Genomic DNA, 18464 nt, shown 5'->3' with positions numbered 1-18464 from the left:
CAAACAATTTGATATGTGTATTTTCCAAGTCCATTTGAAATGCTCCAGACTTGGAGTTCCAATAACTTTGATAAATGCGCAGATATACCCTTTCATGCAACATATTGACAAAAATTGCATCTATTTGAACATGGTTTGTTCTCTAGGTTATTTATAAGTTTTGTATAATTTTTCTTAGGCAATTATGTCTTTATAGTATTTAAGTTTTTGAGTCAAGTGTCAAGTCCAAGTTTGTGTCAAATCCTTTTAAATGCTCTACCCAGACTTGGAATTCCCATAACTTTATGTATACCCTTGCTGCCCTCTAGATTAATTAGGATAGACAATCGATAAGCATTTTGTGTGTATATAGTCTGTCTGTCTTGAGTATTCCGCCTAAGTTTTTGATTCGAGCTCCAAGTTGAATTTTAGTTTAGCGCAGTTCATAAAATCCTTTTAGTTTTATGATTGTTATTTGGGCAGCATATGGCCCGGCGTTTTGTATGGCGCTTGGCGAAGAGAAAAATTCTTAGTTAATGGTTTTTTCTTTCGCCTGACTTTGCATTCTGCGATTCAGTTTCCTTCGACTGGGTGGCTGGAGCTACGCCTCATCCTTCTGCCCATTTCCTCGGCTTGCTTGAGTAAACTTTGCATCCGCTGCGTGTATCCGCTTTTTGTTTTCGTTTTGTGCAGTGGAAATGTTTCTGTATTTTTCTTCGTTTTTTTTTTGTGCTTTTTTAGCCTTTCAACGGGAGTTTTTTTTTTTTTTTTTGCTTGTCACAGTTCTTTATTTCGTGCGCCTGTGTGTCTTTGTAAACATTTCATTTTTATCAAGGTTGCGTTTTTAATTATTTTTCTTTTCTCTGGTTCATTCCGCTTTTTGTGCTGCTTCTTGTTCAGCTTCAGCTTCGTCTTCGTCTTGGTGTTTTTTTTTTTTTTTGTCTTGCCCTGCATACTATTAGGTTCGTCCTGTTTCTACATCATTTTGTGCAGCAACTGTAGAAAAAAGAAAATTCATGGCGATTTTCTAAGAGCGCGCCCATTTCTGATGAGCTTTTCACGCACTGTAGGCGCGCCCTGAAAACCGACTGGGCCTCGTGAGTGAGGGGTTGCGGGTGGTTGGGTTAGGGTATTCCACCCTCGGGCAGGGTCGCGCGAACACAAAAGGCCATGAATGCGAGTGGTTTACTTTGGAGATTAGTTTATCTAAAGTTAATGAGGGTTAAAACTAATAGGCGAATGGCTTAATTTTTAATTATGAGACTTGGTTTCTCGTACAGCTCTTGTGTTCTGCTTTCCTTACATTTTTGTGGCTGGTTTTTGTTTTTCTTTGCCCGTTGACTTTGTAGCGTTTAATTTTTGTAATTTTGGCACAGAGCCACAGGCAATATTCGGGCTTATAAAATGCCATTCTAAAGGCAGCAAAATGAAGAGATTGGCTTTTGAAAATTCGTGGCAAAAAAGAGATACAAAGACGCATAAAATTAGTTCAACAGCTAAGCTGTGCTGAGGAAATTCTATTTTTATATGATTTTGAAATAGTTTTCAAAAAATTGGGCTCGTGGATGAATATGTTCCAGCTTATGTCCCAGTGCGTTGCAAAGCAACGTATTGCTCTTCTAAGCGATTCTCATGAATTCAAGTAAGCCCTACTGGTTTTCTGGCTTTGATTATAAGTATTATATAGGCAAAATGTGTTGTTAATTTGATAAACTTGATCTCTGCTCATACTCATAATCTAATTAACTCTCACTCTCTCTCGCCCACACTCTTCTCTCTCACTCTCTCTCGCCCACACTCTTCTCTCTCTCTCGCCCACACTCTTCTCTCTCTCTAGAGACAAAATTTTTACCTATAAAAATATAGATATAAATATATCTTGTTGCATTGTATAAGAAGAAATTGAACTCAAATCCCAGCTCTCGCAATATTCAATTGCTTTCAAATTAAGTATACGCACCGTGAAATATAAGCTGCTGGGCATTTGATATTTGGAATGAGCCAAAACTTGTCATTTAAGTGGATATTTGATGCCATTTATTGGCATTTTGCTGAAACAATATACTCGTAGAGAGTTTTATTAGTTTTCACTGTAAACGAGAATTTTCTCACAATTCACATTGTGTGCACATAAATTGCGAACGCCCTGTTGTCTGGCAACGTGGGGCGTGTTGAACATTTTTCAATTAAATGTTTTGGCAAAAACTTCAAATTTATTGAGACGCAGCCAAACACTTGGCAAACGTTTGTGATTTGCTTTCAGTGAAATATGAGTCCGGCACTGTCATAACACATACGTACATAAATTCGCAAAAGGGCGTCATTAGAAACTGCTGCTCGATTCGGGACTTTATTTATGTGGCCGGCAGCCGTAAGGCAATCAGATGCAGCCTGTGCTCAGCCGGGCAGATCTTGCTAAATTTATGCAGCAGCCCTCGAGCTGGGCGCTAAATTATTTTTTAATTTCTGTGGGTTGAAGCCTAAGAAAACTTCTGCATTTCGTTTTTGGTTGTTGTTCTTGTTTGTCTTGGCTTGCTTTTGGTCGAAAACAAGAGGCAACATAATAATCAAGTCAATAAAAAAGCCATAAAAAACGAAAATATCGCAAAAGGCCAAGTCTATTTGTCTGTGCTGTGTGTGTGTGAGTGTGTGTGGCCATTGTGGCCTGGCCGAAACACACACAAGGACATGCCATAGACAAATATCAGACAAGACAAGACAAGACGCTGAACTTGTAGAACGATAAAGCAGGCAATAAAAACCACAAAGCATAATAAAAATTACATTTTATTTCTCTGAGTTGTGGTTGTTGTTGCTCTTCTTCTAGTTGTTGTTGTTGTTGTGAATATAGAACATTTTTAAATACATAGTCAGAGGCACACGCACATCAACAGGCTACAGGCTGCAGGCTCAAGTCCTTTGCCTTCGCTCACAAATGACGCCAAGTTATTTTTGTCCTTAGATTGCGTGGGCAGCAGCAACAGCAACAACAACAAGGAGCAGGACATTGACGCCGCATACTTTGAATAATGTGAACCCCCGACTGCCCCCCGACTGATATAATCGCTCCCCCGTGTGCCTGGCCAAGTGACCAAGTGCTACGATTACTACGATTTGTGGACATTTAACTGTTTCTAATAATTATGCAAATGTGTGTCACTTTTGGGGCCACAGCAGCCAGCTTTCTCCTCCTGCTCCTCCTCCTCCTCCATTCCCAGCACAATTATGTGCCGCATATAATCAAGTGGAGCTGAGCGTAAAAAGCACTCAACAACTGGGACATTATCAAATTTAATGATGCGCTCTTCTATTCGCAACTGGGAATTGCATTATCTCTTGGGTTTTTCTTAAGCTTAAAGAAATTGTTAATTATTTCCATTTAACGATCGTGCTTTTTATGGCATAAGCATTTAATTGTTATTAATCTTAATATTTATTAATTTTTTATTTAAAATTTTTTGTATTAATTGAAGCGTTTAGAGTTTGCCGGTTCAAATTGAGCAATAATTTTTTATAATTTTGTTATTTATTTATGTGAACATTATCCAATTTAATGATGCGCTCTCTTCTATTCGCAACTGGAAATTGTTTTACCTTTCGGGTTTTTCTCGAGCTTAAAGACATTTTTTAATTATTTCAATTTTAGGATCGTATTTTGTATGGTTTTGACATTCAATTGTTATTAATCTGTATATTTTGTGATATTTTTTTATATATTAGTTTTATTAGTTCTTGGACTATTAAGCTTGACTTATTTTTGGGAATTTAATTTACATTTTTCTAGTCTTAGTTTTTTTCTTACATTCATTATTGTTATTAATAGTAGATTTAACTCTAAGATTTGCCAGTTCCTTTTAATTTTTATCACACATTATTTAAGTCTGAGGGTTCTGCTATATAATCTGCAATAATGGTGGAAATAATTACACACTTTTGCCCCAAAGCGGATGTCGCCCGGCCATGCAAATTAAGTGAAAAATTACAAGGCACAAAAAAATAATTACACACTTTGTATGCACTTCAGGGTGTCAGAGTGTGTGTGTGTGTGTGTGTGTGTGTGTGTGTGTGTGTGTGTGTGTGTGTGCGGGTTAGTTAAGTGTGCGGAGGTCACACAATGCCATTTGCGCTTGCATAATTATAAAATTACTTGCCGCCAAGTGGCAAACAGCGCGCACTTCCTTAGCTCATTCTTTTGTGATTCGCACTCCAGGGTATATATAAGAAATGCGAGTATATGCATATATCTAGAAGTACATGCGGACTTATGAAAGTATATATAAGTATCTGGCAAATGTTGTCATCGAAAGAAATAAGTAGAGCTCGTCTTTAAGCTATTTGTATATTTATTATTTATTTATTTATGCACTTTTTACCGATTCGACAAAGATGAGTGTCTTTCTTATTATTTAAGACATCAAGTTATGAAAATTAAATGGTAATAGCCCAATTAGCATACACAAGTTTCTGAAGGCATCAACGACTCAATGGAGCTGTTCTATTTGCCCTCCCGGTCGCAGCCAATTTTGTCGGAGCCTGCGGCTAAAAAGGAAGGTTGAGAAAAAAAAACATGTAAGTAAAAATTAAAAATAATCTTAATTTACAATAAATAGGCAAAACCAAAGAAATAAGTTATATTTAAAGTAATTAAATTTAAACTAGATCTATAGAATGTTAAGGTGATAGGAACAAGAAATCACCAACTCCTTGGGGGAAATATATAGTCTGTCCGTCTAGTGTACCATATATCCTACTATATATATCTCTATATATATCATTTCCTTTATTAATAAAGTAAGGCAATTTATACTAGATATATAGAGTGTTAAGTAGATAGGATAAAGAGTTGGGAAATCCCCGACCCGTTGTCCGACAAGCTAAGTCCCCACTATATATATGTATATATCCTTAGCTAATTTTCCAAGATTCATTTAGTCTTAAGCAAGGCAGCATTACGAACTTTAGATATGTCAGAAACAAAGACTCACAATTTCCTTTTGTACTCTATTCAATAGATTCGAATTGTATCAATGAGCCTGATGGCAAGTTGGCAGGTTGCATGCTTAAGGCCAAGTACCTGTGCTCAGCTCTGACTAAGGCTACGTCGTTACGTGTGAAGTTCATTAACAGTCGTCAGGCGATCACCTGCATTGCATCATTTTTCATGTCCCGCTGCGCTGCGCTGACTAGACAGGTGAGTGTTGGGGCTGGGGATTGCCATTATGGGCTGCCAGTTGGCCTCGAACAATACTAAAAAGGCGGCTAGATTTCTTATTCGACTGCAGCGAGCCATAAAATTATTATGCAAATATGGTGGGAAGGGGAGTGCGCACATTAGACGCACATGCCGTTAATATGCAAATGCATTGGGGCTCATTCATAAAAAAGCCAACAGAGTTTTTCCACTTAAAGCCTGGCGACGGGGCTGCTGCCCCTTTCATTTTCAAGGGGCTTCAGCTGGGCAGCTCCAAAGGAACACAATGAAGTTCGAGCATGTGCATAGTTTGTTAGACTAATGAGCAGTCCGAGGGGGGAGAGACATTAAGATTGTTCATTGTGCGTAAAACTGAAGGGGCAGACTATGTCGCGTTTTATATACAAGTTGCAACTAGAAATTCTGCTTAGGGGGGAGTTTAAATAGATTTTGTATCTGTATCTGTAAAAGTTTTCACTTGTTCGTCTTTTGGTGTTAGACTTGAAACTTGGTGTGTTTATACGAGTTTACTCGATAAGGCGCTGCGACTAGAGAGAGCTGGAGTCCTACAATTTGAAAGGAAGACTACCGTTGAGCTTCCCGAGAATCTATCTCTATGTATGAAACAGTTTGTCCCAACTGACTGACTGATGGATTACTGATCAACGCAGAGCCCATGCCGTAAGTGCTTGGAAGCCTTATGTGATGAAAGGAAATGCAACCCGAATGTCTGGAAAAATCGCGAAAAATGGCCGTCAACTTATTTTCAAAGACCTTGGCTCAAATTCATTTGAGTGGTGTTTCAGAATTTTCGAAAAATGCATTCATCCTTTGTGGAAATGGGAGTCAAAGATTTGGAGGGAGAAGAATGTAGGTATGTATATATGTAAGCGTTTACGTTTATTGTAAATAAGTATGCATGTGTGTATGCATGTATGCATGCATGTATGTATGTATGCATGCATGTATGTATGTATGCATGCATGTATGTATGTATGCATGCATGTATGTATGTATGCATGCATGCATGTATGTATGTATGTAGCTATGTATGTATGTATGTAGCTATGTATGTGTGTAGGTATGCAGGTATGGAGGCATGTATGTACGTATGTATATGTACATATATGTATGCGTGCGTGTATGTATGTGCGCATGTATGTATGTATATAGCCATGTAAGTATGAAAGTTTGCTTGTATGGATTTTGATGTATGTGTGAATGCTTGTGTGTGTGTTAAGGCATGGTTGCTTTAATGTATGCATGTAAGAATTTATATGTGTTTGCATGTATGTATGTATGCACATATGTATGCATGCATGTATGCATGCATGTGTGCATGTATGCATGCATGTACATATGTACGCATGCATGTAAGTATGCACGCATGTATGTATGCATGTATGTATACATGTACGTATGCCGGTCTATACTATGCATGCATTCATATATGTAAATGAATGTATGCATATATGATGTATGTTTCTGTGTACGACCAATCTTACCTCTAACTTCGCTTCAAATTAAAACAATACCTATTTTTCATGAATGCCCCACTACGTGATTCTTATGAATTCAAGTAAGTATCATCAAGTAGAGGCGGGTTAAACCATGGAGGAAACTGCGGATATGGATGATGCGACGGCTGAAATATTTGGGGATACGACAGCTCGATCAAAAAAGAAGAAGGCGGCATTAATATTGATGGAAACGGCAGCTTTAACTATGATGGAGGCGGCGACTATTTTCAAATCTGGTACGTATTATCTTATTGCTCTTCCATGCAATGCTCACTATTTCAAGTTACGTTTAGCAAACGAGCTTAGCTTTTCAGCTAATAAATATAATCTCTGCTTTTCTTTTCTTTTAGTAATGTGATTATATAAATGTTCACCTATCGCCTGCTGAGAAATGACGTAAATAATCGTGTGTATGAATTTACAGGTGAGTACGTAATTACAAATATATCTCTATGATAATTTCTGTTGATAGTTCATTCTAAACGTGCCACGGGCAAGGCCGGATTATTCTAGACATAAGTCAAAATTTCCTACACCCATAATTCTGTCAAAACCAAACCGATTTTTATAAGGTGCTACATAGACATGAGTCAAAGTTTCTCACCCCCATACCTCGGTCAAATCTCATCAGATTTCCCGAGGATTGCCTGTTGGTTTATATATTTTATACGCACCACGGGCAAGGCCGGGCTATATATAGACTTCTCTTATTGAATATTACTCAAGGATCTTGCAAGAACTACAGTCTGTTATTCTATTCAAGGCTCAAAGATACACGAAAACGAGCTCTAAGTATAAACACTAGAAACTCATTAAAACTTGATATTTGCATTTTTTTAGAAATTGATTTCAAAGTGTCAAAGTTGAAGTGTTGCCCCACAGTTAAGATTGAATAATTGATAAATGAAATTTTTGGTTATTTTCAACTCAGCCTTAGCCCGGCAAAAAGGGGCCAACTGGCCGGGTTGACATTAACAGCCAAGTAAGCTGTAAAACGGCCGCGTGCCGAGCAGAAACCGCCAGCCATGAATAAATTTTGGGCAGCTCGGTTATCAGTCAAGCTAAGATATACGTACATAAAATATAAGCCTCGAAATACTTAAACCAAAGGCGCTTGTAATCTTAATTATATATTACAAAGTGTTGCGGCTGCGAAGGAGCCGGCGGTGGGCGTGGTGGGTTGGTAGGAGGGAGGGGGGTGGGTTTTGGGGTGGTGAAAAGTAAGCAGGAAATGAATGAATTTTTCAGTGGTATAATCCGGCAATGTGCCAATGTATTGCCACGCCCCAAAGTCAGGCTGGCATGGTGGTCCTACCATCCCTTAGAGCAAGTTGTCATAAAATATTGTCTGGTAAGAAAAGAAAAACTTTTCAATGCTTCCCCCACAAAAGAAGACGAACCACAGCCCGGAGTCCACGCCCTGTTGTACTGCTCCCTTGACAGCCGCAGGAGCGCTCTGTTAGTGCAAGACATTGAAGTGTATAAGAATAAGTGTTGGGATTAGGCGCTTGACTTGGAAAATTTTATAAAACAAAATTTTTGCATAAGCTCTGGCGATGGTTCCACAGCTTCGCCTCGACCTCGGCTCTCCACGGGGGCTGCTCCGGCTGAGTCTGGAGTATGCCCTCCCTGTGGTTGCGACAGCTAAGCGCGTTAGCTGTTCAAGGATTTAATGGAAAATCGCGCAAGTAGCTGCCCGCCTTTTTTGTATAAGCGCAACGGCAAACGGGGTAAATCACGCATTTAATTCCAAAACATTTAACAGTTTTTGGCTCTTATCTAATATTTTACAAACCATTTATATGATGATTAGCGCAAAGTGACTGCGGCATTTGCCTTGCGCCACGAAAAATGGGAAGCAAGTTAAAAAAGTGCCAGCGTTAAGCAAAAAATTGTAAATACTTTGAGTTTTGGCTTAGGAGGAGCGCACTTCAAATGCGTTTTATTATACCCTGAACCCATTAAAAATGGGTATAAGGGTATATTGTATTTGTGCAAAGTCTAAATGTATGTAACAGGCAGAAGGAAGCATCTCCGACCCCATAAAGTATATATATTCTTGATCAGCATCAATAGACGACTCGATTTAGCCATGTCCTTCTGTCTGTCCGTCCGTATGTATGAACGCAAGGATCCCAGAACCTATAAGAGCTAGAGACTTGAATGTGGGATGTAGGTGCTCCTAGTGCCTGCCCAGATCAAGTTTGTTTCCGATAATCGATTGCTTACTCCATTTCTAAGCAATCGATAAGAATCTATATCGATATCCTGATTATTGGGCAATTTTGGTAAATAATAAGAGCTAGCGTCACCAAACTTGACATATAGCTTCTAAAATAGAATATATATATAATGCATTTGATGTTGGAAGAAGAGGGTTCAGGGTATCCCCTAGTCGGGAGCTCCCGACTAGAGCCTCTTACTTGTTTTTTTTAGTGGCACAAGCTTAATAAAAAGTAATCAAATTTCAATCGTGTGTAAATGTGCATCTATTTAAGTATTAGTTAATAGATAATACTTCATTAAAGCCCATTTGTCGGGTTGCCAAGCACCGAAACGTTCGTGCAATTCGACAGCTGGCAACAAGCATTTCCGAGGTAATACAATATCATTATACCCTAGAAAATGATATAAAATCAAGAGTTGACGACTAGAATTGTAAAGTTTGATAAATTTGTTACTAAATGTGAACCAAGCCTTGAATTCAATATTTGCTGGCAACTCTTGTAACTCTTGTATAACAATATTGTTAAGTTTTTGCAAGACTCTGAAAATATAAAATAATTTATGATTATGTGAGAAATATTATTAGCTTTCAATCAATCTCAATCTCTTCACGTTCCTCATTTCATGCGGGCTCAAACTTTCTCTGCTCTGCTCTTCCTTTACACCTGTACAGGGTATTGGCCAGTCGAGCACTGTTCACGAGTTGGAGTCCTACTTGCTTTAGTTTCAATTTGTGTGACGCATTAATCAGCATTCGATTTGAATCTCATTATCAGACAGAGTGCGCACCACCCAACCACAGTTGCATAGTCAACCACAGGCAATAAATTTTAGCATCAAATGTTGAGTAATTTTGTTTTTTTTTTCCCATTTGCCATGCGAAAGGCAATGTCGGTTTAATATGCCATCATTACTTACCAGGAGGGAGTAGCAAACGGATCGACGCGCGGGGGCTACCTCAACGAAATTAGTATGCGAAGGCATGAAAATCATTAGGACAGGGCGGTGTCTGTATATGTGACTATGTATCTCTCTCTCTGTGTGTGTGCTGCCTGCAGTCGTGGGTGTCACTAATTAAATTATACACATAACAAGCCGGCAGCACTTGACTGAACAGATCCCATAGCCTGGCTCTGTGTGTGCTGCGTGTGTGTATTACCGCAGGTGTAATTAAAACGCGCCTAATGCAATAAATTTGCGACCGGCTCATGTATAAATAATTTAAGTTCATTATTGGACACTACGAGCTTGAAAATAAACACCGTCCACCCAACTAATTAAAGCTACAGCCAAGGGCAAATGACTTTTGTGGTTTTTTTTGGGGTCCGAGATTGTATTCGATAAAAATTATAGACTAGTTGAAAGTGCGGTCTGCCTCATGCTGCCGTCATTAAGATGCTTAACTGGCGAACCCAACTGCCAGCTGTGTTTTAAAAAAACGAATGGCAATAAAATAGTCGTGGCTAGTCGACTTGAGTATACCCTGTAATCCGTTTTGTTGATATAGGCCTGCCAGTATAGGACTCTGTGAAACTTTAGGTGCTTTCTTAAAATTTTAGTTAACATTTCCATAATAAATATATATCTAGACTATCTTTTGTTCTTGTTTTCACAAAGTTGGGTGGAATTTTCGAAAAGAGTGAATCATGTTTTGAAATATTTTGTGCCTAGATTATTAAAATTTGTCTAAAGCTGATTGTAGAAAAAACGATGCAAAAGTTTTCACATATTTTCCATCGTTTTGATCGGATTCACCGTGTCATATGGTTTTTGAATAAAATAATATATACCTAGATTGTCTTTCCTACTCATTTTCACCTAGTTGGGTGTAATTTACGCAAAGTGTGAATCAATATTTTCAAATAGCTTGTGCCTAGACTAACAAAATAAGTCTTAAACTGTAGGAAAAACGATGCAAATGTTTTCACGCTTCTTCCACCCTTTCCATCGGATTTGCTAAGTCATATGTTGTTGTCGATTATGCTTCTAGTCTTTTATGCCCTTCTTATTATGCACTTCGTGGGCACTTCGTATGAAAATAAACATTTTCCCATTGCCCTTGCCATTCGCATTTCAGTTTTTTAATTCGAAAGGATTGCGAGCCTATGATTCGGGTTACTTGAGTGGTGGGTGGTGGGAGGTGGAAGCGCAAGCAATGGGTTAAATCGCTTGTAATTACGCTACATAAATTTTAAATAAGTATCCGTTTCTTTTCGCTGGTTCTTTGCGTCCCTGCACTCGCACAGGATACGTTCGCATTCGCACTCCTTTGAAATTGCCTTTGTGCGTTAATTGTGCTGGGTCGGGGCTCGACTTTGACTGCCAGTTTGCGGTTGTTCAGCCCGAGCACAATGCCAATTTCGAGCTTCATGTAATTTCAACCGTTCCGTTTGCCAGGCTGACCTTTCACATTTTTTATAGATGACTTTCAGTCGGGCATGTCCTTAGCTTTGCCTCAGCTTACATGCTAATTGTAGCCAGAAATCCTGTTTATTGTGTGCACATCAAACTTTTAGTGTTGGTAAGCGGCTTAGTATTCAAATTGAATGTAATACATTTTGGCTAAATTGCATGCGAGCAGGTCTTAACGCAAAGTCCTCGGGATTTCAACCGATTTAAGCTGCCATTCCAGGCAGCAGCAGCAGAGGGCATTCAAATTGCGAAAGGGTAGCGCATATTTATGTAGAGAGGGTCAGCCATGTGGGTAACTGGGCCAACGTCAAACTTGGGAGAACTTGGCACAACTTGGGACAGCTTGGTACCTAATATGCCGGTGCTTATGTGCAAGTAATCCTCATCGTGCATGTTATCGGTAATGTTTTTTAAGCGAGTTTTCCTATCTTAAAGTGTGTCGTTTGCGTGAACAAACCTGCGCAAGCCACAACAGATTGGAGTACACTAGATAGGATTTGATTAGAGCCCAAGTATGTTGTGCAGGTATTGTTCAGCCTAAGTTTGAACAACAAAGCCTAATAATGGTAATACAATAAATATAACTAGTGCAGCAGCTGCTCTAACTATTTTTAAACTTATCCAGAGGCAATTACACTTTTCTCATGAAATAAGTAAAGCACAGAAGGAGACGTTTCTGATATTCTTGAGCAGCATCAACAGTAAATCTGCCAGAGGAACGAACAATGGGCTTCTAAGTCCTTGTACAAGCATCTTTTTTGCTTTTCAATATAATTTATCATAATCCTCCCATATGAGCTAACTCTTCCCAATACGGGCTACTCTATCAAATAATACTCTGCGAGAAATTGTTAAGCAAATGAGTTTTCTATGGAAAAATGTCAAGGCTTTCTGAATCTTCGACCTGCCCACTTCTCCACAGCCATATTTATAAAAGTACTTCGCTCTTCATTCCTTTCCATTATGATTTTTAATTTAATAAAAACAAAACATGTTTGCAAAATAACAAAAATGAATATTCACAAACAAAATTATGCAAAATTCTTATTTTTTCCATCTTGCTACGCCTCGCAGATTTTTAATTATTTAAGGCATTTCCATAATTAATACACAAACAAAATTATTTGTCTGGCAGTTGACATTCAATTCGGCTAGACAAATTACGGCTTTTTAGCAGACATTGCCTCGTTGCGCTAGCTTACTTAATTCTCTTAATAAATTCACCTGTTCCCTGCGCCTCCGCCCCCCCGTGAAAATGTTTTAAATAATCACATTAAGCATAACGCCCCCCGATACGCACGCCCCCCGACAGGAAAGCGCATCAATTTCATGCCTTGAACAAAAATACAGCAACAAAGTAAATAAATACATGTATGTATAATAAAACAAGTAAGAGGTTCTAGTCGGGAGCTCCCGACTAGGGGATACCCTGAACCCTCTTCTTCCAACATCAAATGCATATATATATTCTATTTTAGAAGCTATATGTCAAGTTTGGTGAGTCTAGCTCTTATTATTTGCCAAAATTGCTCAAAAAACAGGATATCGATATCGATTTTTATCGATTGCTTGGAAACGAAGTAAGTTATCGATTATTGGAAACAAACTCGAACTGCGCGGGAACTAGGAGCACCTACATCTAAACGGACAGACGGACGGACGGACAGACAGACGGACATGGCTAGATCGACTCGGCTATTCGTGATGATCAAGAATATATATACTTTATGGGGTCGGAGATGCTTCCTTCTGCCTGTTACATACATTTTGATTTTGCACAAATACAATATACCCTTATACCCATTTTTAATGGGTTCAGGGTATAAAAAAGAAAAGAAAAGAAAAAGCGAGTGCAAAGGAATTCCATCGAAAGGCATTAAAAATTGTTACGTATACGCCAAGTGGGCGGTGGCGGTTGTGCTTGGCAAAAGCGGATATTGATAAATTCACGGCAATCAATAAAAAGTGATAAATGACAATTGCGTGTACAACAAAAATGAATGAATAAAAGAAAGCGCAATGAGATTCTGAAATAAGTAAACAGTGTACGGGCATAAATTTAAACCTAACGAGTGCCGCAGGTTGCCCTTTTTTTCGGTCCCTACCCCTCAATCCCAGATCCATTCTGCGTACTCGAAACGCCCGTCGCCCCTGGTCCATAGCCCTTGTCGGGCTGCTCCCTGGGGGCTGTCAGGCGTTAATTGCAATTGCTTGTTCGGGGCCCGGCTTGACAATCCAGGGCCCAGGGAGTACGCAATGTTACTAATTGCTTTCTAATATCAATTTCTCAAATGAATTCGTTTGAATGCTTTGTGTTTGGCTTGGGCCTCACTTTCGGACTGCACCTTGTTAAAAAGTCCAAAAATTGCACTCGGAACGAAGCCAGCTAGCCGTTGAGTGTGTTTGTGCTTAGGATCTTTGCTTTATTTGTATACCCTTTCTTTATGGGGCTTATCAAGTTTTTTATATAATTTATTTATTGACTGAAGATCAGCTCGGCAAGTATAAGACTCACATTGTCCATATGAAGAACCAATTTATAGATCGATTATTATTTTAAGATAGGAATAAATGCTTAGTTGCCTGGTTATACCCTGAACCCATTAAAAATGGGTATAAGGGTATATTGTATTAGTGCTAAATCCAAATGTATGTAACAGGCAGAAGGAAGCATCTCCGACCCCATAAAGTATATATATTCTTGATCAGCATCAATAGCCGAGTCGATCTAGCCATGTCCGTCTGTCCGCCCGTCTGTCTGTCCGTCTGTCCGTATGTATGAACGCAAGGATCTCAGAACCTATAAAAGCTAGAGACTGAGACTGAAATTTTAGATGTAGGTGCTCCAAGTGCCTGCGCAGATCGAGCTTGTTTCCGATAATCGATAACTTACTCCGTTTCCAAGCAATCGATATATCGATAATCGATATCGATATCCTGTTTTTTGGGAAATTTCGGTAAATAATAAGAGCTGGAGTCACCAAACTTGACATTTAGCTTCTAAAGTAGAATATATATATGCATTTGATATTGGAAGAAGAGGGTTCAGGGTATCCCCTAGTCGGGAGCTCCCGACTGGAACCTCTTACTTGTTTGTTATGGCATATTGTTAGCCATTGTTGTCTCCTGGCCGAGTGCATGGGTGGGGCAGGGGGTGAGGGGGTAGCAGGTGCAGCTGGAGTTGAAAATCCAGGGAAATTCTTGTTTCGTCTGTTACAAATGTTGACACAAAAACCAGTTGCTGTTATCAAATTGTTAACTGAAATAGGAAATCTTAGTTATGCATTTGCTCCACATAGTTGTCCAGCTCTTCAGTTGTTGGCATTGTTATTTTGATGCGGCATGTGAATGTCTGTGTGCGTGTGTGTGTGTGTGTTATTTGGCATCATTACACGTGTTTGTTAACTGTGATATGCCTTTTGTTTTGGCCTCTGTGTCCAGCTCGGTCTGTTCTCTTTTGTCTTCTGGCCCTTTTCGAAATGGTCAATAAAATTGCCGTTGCTCTGCAGTCAAGCGCAAAATGCTTTCACTTGGACAGCAGCAGCAGCAGCAGCAGCACATATGACAGGCAATCACAGTTAACATAACAGTAAAAAATTCACCAACACACACACACACGCACACCCACACAGTTGCATATATGCAGCGCAGCTCAAATTAAAAAGTCTTTCCCCAAGCGTTCGCTCATACATTCGATTTTAAGTGTGAACTAAGGGAAAGGAAATTGTGGTAGGGAGGGGGGAAGGGAAGGGAAGAGTATATACAGCCAACCAATTAAGAAACAACTCATTCCACACACCCAAACACACACACACACACACACACTCGCATGGCATATGCCATTGCATGTTATAAGATATTTCATTTTATGTGAAAGGCAACAAGCTAAATGTATTTTTTTTAAATTTTCGTTTACGTCCTTGTTTTGATTGGTAGGCGTCCATGAAGGGGCGTGGATGCATGAATTTTTGATAAAGCAAACAATAGCATATGACTGGCAGGCAAATTTACCTGCGAGTGCTCAAAACTCATTATTGATCTAATTCTAATCGGGCGAATACAATGCTGAGCATTCAAATAGGTTGAGAGGATATTAGACAATACTCACATTTATTGAAATTAAAAACAGACTTTGTTTCACATACTTATATGCGACTACAAGCTGAAAGAAACATATAAATAAATATAAATATTCTTGCCATCATCGAGTTCTATTCCACGGCTTCAACTCGATGCGTTTCAGTAGGTGTATCGAAGCACTTTGCTTTAGAACGAGTCCGTTTATTTTATTTTATCCTAGAGAAGCTGTCAGCGAATGGACCGATAATTGAGACATAGACGCGAAGCGAAAGCCAAAGAAAAACAGCAAGCGATACACTTGACTGGGAAAATGTGTCACAATGCGCTAACAAATACACAAACACATATATACACTCGCAAATAAAAGACTGCAGAGTTTGATTTGACCCATATTTCCTTTAATTTGCTTAAATATTGAAAAAGCATGCAAAATATGCTTTACACCATATTTTATTATGAGAATTTGTATGTTCTCAATTGATTGAGGGAAATGTTTATAAATTTAGAGCTAGCAAAATGTTGTTCAATTCAGCCTAAGAGACTTTGATCCTAGACGCATTGTGCTTGATTTTTTCTCTAAGTGTGCCCACACACACACACACACACACACATAGAGATTCTTGTGGTCGCCGCTTGTTGGCCAGCAGCCATTTTGGGCCGTCGTCTTGTCCAAAAGCAAAGGACACTTGAGCACGATAGCCATAAAAGTGCGGACTGTAAGAGAGAGAAAGAGGCAGAGAGAGAGAGAGACAGGGAGATCTAGGGGTGTTTAAATGCAACTTTGCTCAGTTTGTTATACCCTGAACCTATTAAAAATGGGTTAAAGGGGTATTTTGTATTTGTGCAAATGTATGTAACAGCCAGAGGGAAGCGAGAGAAGCGAGAGCTAGGTCCCCCTAGCGCGAGTTTGTTTCCGATAATCGATAGCTTGCCCTGTTTCCAGGTAATCGATAAAAATCGACATTGAAATTCTGTCTTTTGAGCAAATATCATAAGTTATAAGTGCTAGTGTCAGCAAACTTGACATGTAGCTCCTGGAATAGTATATATACATCAAGTATCTTTCATTTTGCAGCTATCGCCATCTCCCCGCTACCTCCACTTTGGCGAGTCGCTGTTGAAGGAAATAATAGTAATTTGTTTTTAAATATGTTTTTATTACTGCTTACGTAAATGAGCACGATCTGTGCTAATAGAAGAGAATATAAGAGGAGTTTAGGGTATTCCCTAGTCGGGAGCTCCCGACTAGAGCCTCTTACTTGTTTTGTACTCTTTGGTTGTGCCTTGTGTCCTTGCCTCGGCTTGCTGCACTGCATCCCTCGGGCGCAGCGTCTTTTGACACGTTTAATGGACTGCGCCTGGTTGGGTTTGTGCGCTTGCTCTTGTTGCGGCCGCATTGCGGCCAGTCGTCCCGCAGCCATTGTCCTGCCGTCCTTCGCCGTACCTGACCAGGTAAGCGACCTCATCACACTTTGATTTTGCATTCCCTTTAGCGTTGTCTTTAGTTTTTTTTTGTTGCTGTTGTATTTTTAATGGGCTCCTCGGTGCACTCGCTGTATATCAAAGTTCCCGAAAAATGTTCCCAAGTATTTCGCTGGCTCCCTTTTTGCGTAAGTCCGTGATTACTTAGCGGCTGCCGGGTTGACCACAAAGAATGACAAAACTGTGCGGCTGCAATAGCAGCAAGAAGAGCCACTGACCTTCTTGCGCGAAATAAATGGAGTGTGGCTGTAGTTTTGTTTTTGAATATTGTAAATATTTCAAATCTAAAAGAAAAGACAACTTGAAGGCAACAATTTAGTACAAACGCGAGTTAGTAAAGTCTTATTGAAAGTGAGATATTAAGCTTAGAGTTCTAAAAGGACTTTAGTACTTTATAAGTACATAGAGTATATATATATGGTATATATATTCTTATGCCAAATAGATTTTAAGCCAGTTCAGGCAACCTTTGCGTCTTTGTGGATATGTGGGCTATGTGCATAGTTATTTGTTTTTCTAATTCCTCAGTCAAATTGTCTGGAAAATTGTTGTTAATTTTGCCGCTTTGGAGCTCACCTCCCCCCATATATACACTATCCCCGCTGGTCTTCCTTCTATGCACATTGCAGCTGTGCTTTGGTCGGGTTTCCTTTTGGCTTTATTGCAGTGCGCTGTTGAGCCGCATGACACTGAGCAACTGCCACGCCCCGCAGGGGTTTTGGCAGCAACAACAACAAAAACAACAACAACAACAACATTATATTTGTTGGCGCTGATGAGAGCAGGACAGGAAATTGTCAACAAAAGCAAAGCGCGTTGTCTGCGAATAATTTTGACATCAGCCATTTTGCATGCCACATGCAAGCCCCCGCTGCATATGTGTGTGTGTGTGTGCGTGTGTGTGTGCCTTTAAGTTGAGAGCGAGCGATAAGAGACGACTCGAAGTCAATTTGAAACGCGTTGCAAGGCAAGGCAAAGTGATTTATGAGCTTTGTGTCGCAATAAAATGGCAGATCTTTCATTTCATTTGCCATAATCGAATCAATATTTGCTATCTGCAGACCCCAAGCACTTCCTGGCCGCACACACACACACACTGACGCCTCCTAATGCACTTCACTGATTTAGTGTTTGCGACATTTCCTGCTTCCCTTTTTGTTGGCTTCCGTTGTTGCAGCTCCACTTGCAGCACTTGTTGTTGTCGCTGCTGGCAACCGCCGCCAGCAGCAGTGTCATCATGTCGGGCACTTCAAAGCGCCATAATATCATCGTCTGACCGCGCGTTCATTGTCGCACACTTCTCGCACTTTCACTGCAGCAGCAGCAGCAGCAGCTACTGCCACAGTAGTTGGGGGGTTTAAAAAAAAAAACTGTCAACTGCCGCCGCATTCTGACCATGCCGCACTTTGCTGCGGCCTTTTCGGTTATCCTTTGGCTATTAAAGCGTAATTGACACTTGCTCCACTTCCTTTTGTTATTGTAACTTCGACATGCGAGTGCCCCCCGTCCCTCGCCCCACGCTCTCTCGAAGCCTTCGCTGACAGCGGCATGCTGCAAAATGGTTGGCATTTTAT

Source organism: Drosophila novamexicana, unplaced genomic scaffold (assembly GCF_003285875.2).
Source record: "Drosophila novamexicana strain 15010-1031.04,08,12 unplaced genomic scaffold, DnovRS2.1 tig00000974-arrow-arrow-pilon, whole genome shotgun sequence".
NCBI classification, from domain to species: domain Eukaryota; kingdom Metazoa; phylum Arthropoda; class Insecta; order Diptera; family Drosophilidae; genus Drosophila; species Drosophila novamexicana.
Note: the sequence above shows the minus strand (reverse complement) of the source record.